The sequence below is a fragment of the Pan paniscus genome, chromosome 13 (assembly GCF_029289425.2).
Source record: "Pan paniscus chromosome 13, NHGRI_mPanPan1-v2.0_pri, whole genome shotgun sequence".
In the NCBI taxonomy this organism is placed as follows: domain Eukaryota; kingdom Metazoa; phylum Chordata; class Mammalia; order Primates; family Hominidae; genus Pan; species Pan paniscus.
The window spans coordinates 45,611,656-45,616,668 of NC_073262.2; the positions used below are offsets into that span (position 1 = coordinate 45,611,656).

The 5,013-nt window shown below is 43.0% G+C and overlaps 1 pseudogene; it reads right to left on the reverse strand.

Annotated features, from left to right (window-relative positions):
• Nucleotides 1–1,365: 1,365 nt before the first annotated feature.
• LOC100981377 (rho GTPase-activating protein 42-like) lies at nt 1,366–4,437 on the reverse strand (annotated as a pseudogene).
• Nucleotides 4,438–5,013: the final 576 nt, after the last annotated feature.

Sequence of the window (5,013 nt, forward strand, 5' to 3'; positions counted from 1 at the left end):
AGGGAAAAGCAGCTTTAGCCTGTCTCCAGTATATGGCCCTGAGTTGCTTATACATGTAATCTATTATGAAGGAAAAAGAGCCATCCTCACAAATCTACAAGATTAAAACTCCTAGCACAAACACAGCTTGAATCAGTGCTTCTGTAGCTTCTTTCAGCAAAGGGACCATCGCCAGCACTGTGGCTACAACATATGCCTTGCCATCAGATACAAGAGTTAGGCTTCATATCCACGTCCTGTGCAATAAAAAAGCTTTAAATCTGAATGGAACATCCATAGAACTAGCTCACAGACAACTCAGAAGCAGGAACACTTTGGTCTGTGTTCAAGTAAAATGAAGGTTGAGATTTCTTTATGCAGCAGCAGAAGTAGGATTCTGTATCTCTCTTTGGAGTCAAGTTGGTCTTTGAAAGAAAACCAATTTGCTTTTAAGAGGTTCTAATCTAGCAGGATACCAGATGATGGCAAGTGTGTTTAAACCAAGTATAGACTAAGGGACTGGTACATTGAAAAACTACCTTCTGTTTCAGCAGAGGGTAATCAGGGTGTCAGCAATGCTGTTGTTACTACTAAGGTCACCAAGGACCTAGACCAAGAAGTTACATCCAGCAACACCTTGTTACAGTGTACAGAGGTCAACAGAAAGAGGTAAAAGGAAAAGATAACCTTTTATCAGACTTTTACATTACATTGCTAATTTTTATTACAGAATATTTTTCATTCTTTTATTTTGATCCACTGATATTTATTTCTGATTCTGACTCTGCCTACTGTTATTCACCCTACTTGTTAATTCTAATCTATTCTTTTTATTTGTAAAAGCATAACTTTTCTGAGGCATAGTTGTGTGTGTATATGTGTATTTAACCTATTCTAGAAACAGTAGAAAAGATAGTAGAAGAGAAATAGTAGAAGAGATCGAGATTACAGATTATAATAGCATGTAAAGAGTTTTATACAGTTAATACCTGAGAGTCTGCACAGTGGGGAACTCTGAAGTAATATGTAAGGTGTCAACAACAAGCAGGTCAGGACTGTGGCACTCAAAGGGCAGGTAACTAGCTTTGCAGTAACATTTTTAAGTAACAGTTTCACAGATCCTCAGAGAATGCCAGGCAGTAAAGGACGCATCTCAAAATCCATACAGCAGATTTGTGGTTTCCAAATTTCCGGGAGATAGTACTTAATACGGTATTTGAAACTCTACAATTGCTATGGAAGAGACATTCTGGAGAGTTACGTATTATCCAAAAATAAATTTTTCAGAAAGAAGAAATTTTAAAATAAACCAACCAAAAAAGAATGGCCAACCTTTTAAACCTTTTTTTTCCATTAATAAGGAGCTACATAGTCTGCTGATGAAGAACCTGATAGAAATTGACTGTTTTCACTTAGTGGGCTCATCCCCTTGTATCTGTGTCAGATAAAATCATAGCACTTATTATTTGTTACCATGGATACCATGAAGATACTGCCATACACTAAATAGTAGTAGAGGAAGACAACATAATTTTCTGGAACTAGTCCCGTTTTGCCTTCATAAGTTGCCTTTAACCATCCTGGTTCCACTGATGGGCCATGCTGGAAAATATCACTCCTTGTGGGAAGGAAAACTCATGCTGTGCTCTGCTTTACAGGAGTACATGGCTTTGGCTTGGTGCCTAGAAGAAACTGGCTTAGGTGAACCAACATTTTCAAACAGTTGAGCTTTTGCTGCCACTACTGAGCCAGGACGCTGATAGCCATTGCTTGAGGCGATGTCTAGTCTTAACCTCCTGCACATTTTTGGAGGCAGGTTTGGGTTTGAAGCTTTGGGTGTCTCCTTGGAACCTACAGAAGTTAAGTTTTGAATAGATCCACTGTAGCTGGTGTTTCCTTCAGCTGCAGAGATGGATCTGAGAGAAGAAGCAGAAGCTCTTTTCAGTCCTGAAAGCCCATAAAGCCCTTTCTTGACTAGGTCTATGGGTGGGGAAAACATCCCCTGGGCTAGTGACCGAAGCAACACTCTGGCAATCTGATTCTGCATCTGTCTTTGTTGCATCTTCTCTAGAAATTGATTCAGGACTGGTTGTCCAGGGACCAAGGCTTTTCTGTCCATGGGAAGATGACGGGGTTGCAATCCAAGGAATCCCTCCAGATTTCTCCCTGGGCTGGCAGGAAGCTGACTTTGTAGTGCTATTTTGTTCTGAGGAAAGAGAAGAGAGTGACTTGTTGCTCCTCATGGGGGTGCTGTCTGGGCTGCTTCTATAGGAGTCACTATCAGGTTCAGCCAGGCATGGAGTACACGTCCCTCTGGGCTTCCTAGAGCCTGTAGAGAGGCAGATTGCTTGTGTCTTTTGGGATCCAGATCGAGACTGAGGCTGAGGAAGAGGAGTGCTTGGGTCTGGAGCAGTATGAAACATCGTTTCATCGTGCTCTGTAAGAATTTCTAACACAATATTCTGAAATTTAATATTCACCATAGCAGCTACAGTTTATTCTTGTGCTCTGATTAGAGTTGGGCCAAATATGACACCAAGATTTGAGACAGTCATGAGATTTTGTTGGCTGTGCAGTGATACTTTGACCAGATGTTTTATTAAGATGTCCTGCATCTCTCTGTTTTTCTCTGGCAATTTGCACACCAATGCATGTACAGCCTCCACCCTGTAGTTTTGGTCATCAGATTTAACAGCAATGATACAAATCTTTGTGTAACTTGTAAGTCATCAGTGGTGCTGCAAAGCACCTGAGGTGGTTTTTCAGCCCACTCATTGTCTTATTGTCCCACAGTTCAATATCAATATCAGGAGGGGATTTAGGAGAAAATATGATATTCACAAGTTTTTGAACTTTGGGGTTCACTCCTCCTATTCAGTAGAGGCCTAAAAGGGTGATACCGCTTGTTTCCACAGGTTGAATGCAGTTTCTCACAAAATTGAACCCTGCTTCATTCAAATACATTTCTTCTTTCTTGCTTATAATGTCAGGCACAGTATAAATTGGTTCCTTCCCATCCATGGCTTCAAGCCAGAGTTTCCTATTAGCTTCTGAGAAGGCCTGTAATGTGATGATCCCATGGCTTTCAACTACTTGTATGTCGAAGCAGAAGTGTTTGTCAATTGAATCTGTCTTTCGTCGGATACAAGATTTTGAACATTTCCAGTGAGCTAGTAACAAGGCTGTTTAATCCACGTAAAACCAAGCGGTCGCTTCTCCTGGACACACGGATAGCCTTCCATCGTCCACTGGCTGGGTGGTCTGTAGTCCTGGTTGGCAGATTTCATCCTTTGCATCAACCCCTCTACCTCTTGTCGAGTACTTTCAAAATTATTCCTTGTATTCTGCAAGTCGAACTGCAGCTGTTGCTTATGCGGTGCAAATTCCTGGGCAAGTTCATATCCCTCGTGGTAAAAAAGTAAATAAACCCTGAAGAAATGACAAAAGCGGTTCAGCAAATTCAAACTTCTTTTTTTCTTGAACTGCTCGAATTTTAAAGACATATTCTTTTTTCTTTTATTCATTTTTATTTATTTGTTTATTTATTTTGAGATGGAGTTTTGCTCTTGTTGCCCAGGCTGGAGTGCAATGGCATAGCCTTGGCTCACCGCAACCTCTGCCTCCTGGGTCCAAGTGATTCTCCTGCCTCAGCCTCCCGAGTAGCTGGCTTTACAGGCATGTGCCACCACGCCCGGCTAATTTTGTATTTTTAGTAGAGACGGGATTTCTCCATGTTGGTCAGGCTGGTCTCGAACTCCCAACCTCAGGTGATCCGCCCGCCTCGGCCTCCCAAAGTGCTGGGATTACAGGCGTGAGCCATTTAAAGACATTCTAATGATGCTTCATAGAAGTTCTGATGTGCTCGATCAATTTGTGTATCTGCCTCTTGCAAATGAGACTCCTTTTTCTTTGCAGATAAATTTAAATGCTTTTCAAGGATAGAGTAATATTTTTCACTCTTTGTCAAACTTCTTTCCACCTTTTGCTGCACCAATCTGTTCTTTTCGAAATTTCTCAAGTGGTGCAATTAATACATCATTAGCGTTTTGGATCAGTCTTTGCCTTTCTTCTTCTACTGCAATGAGTAGCCTTGCAAATTCTTTTAGTGACTGAGTAATACTAATTTCATCATCTGTTTCAGCATTATCAATACATTCAAATTGGAAATCTTGTAATGACTGGGAAATTTTCTGCACTGCCATAGTGAGATCCCCAATTTGGGTAGAGGCGTGTCCCTGAAGGAACTCAGGGTTCCTTTGGAAAGGATGAAAGGGCAAGGGAACTGGGTAGGCAATCAACATTACCTGTCCTCAACGCCCCAGTGAGCAGAGTGCCCTCCTTAATGAGCTCCTTGATGAACTTGGTTTGCTCCAGCTCAGTCTCGTGACACTGCAAGCGCTCCCTGAAATCCCGGCTGTCCAAGTAGGAATCGCTGAACTCCAGAGTGGGCAGCCCCATGGCACAGGCGCTGCCAGCGGCGGCCGCTGGCACGTCCGGGCCGGCAGTCAGGGCGGGGGCAGCTGGCAGTCGCGACGTGCGCTGGGGACGCGCCATCGCGGGGAAGGCGCTGCTGGGACGCCAGGGGACTGATCGCTGGAAGGAAACGGGCCCTCGCGCCGCAGCCGCCTGAGCCGGTCTCAGTCTTCCTCTCCCGGGGCGAGGCAGCGCAGGCCTGGCGGAGGGCCTAGGCGCGGGTCCGCTCAGGTTGTTGTCAACGGGAGGCACCATCGTTCGGAGCGCTGGGACTGTGAGCAACATTGTTGATTATTAAAGAAGCACACAATAGAAGTGCTAATTTTATTTTATGAGTTCCTTGATAATTTTTAGACTCTTTTGTAGGAAAGAAAAGTAGTGTGTTTATGCTTGCCCCAGGCTTCCCTGTATGAAAGCTGCTTTTTCTCAACTTTCAAAAATGAGTTTCTGATTGACGTTAATGATTCTGTTAAATCTCTATATAAGGCAAAGGCAATTGGGAACATTTGGAAAGGCATTTGGAAACTTCCAAAATTATAAATATTTGCATTGAAACTTCCA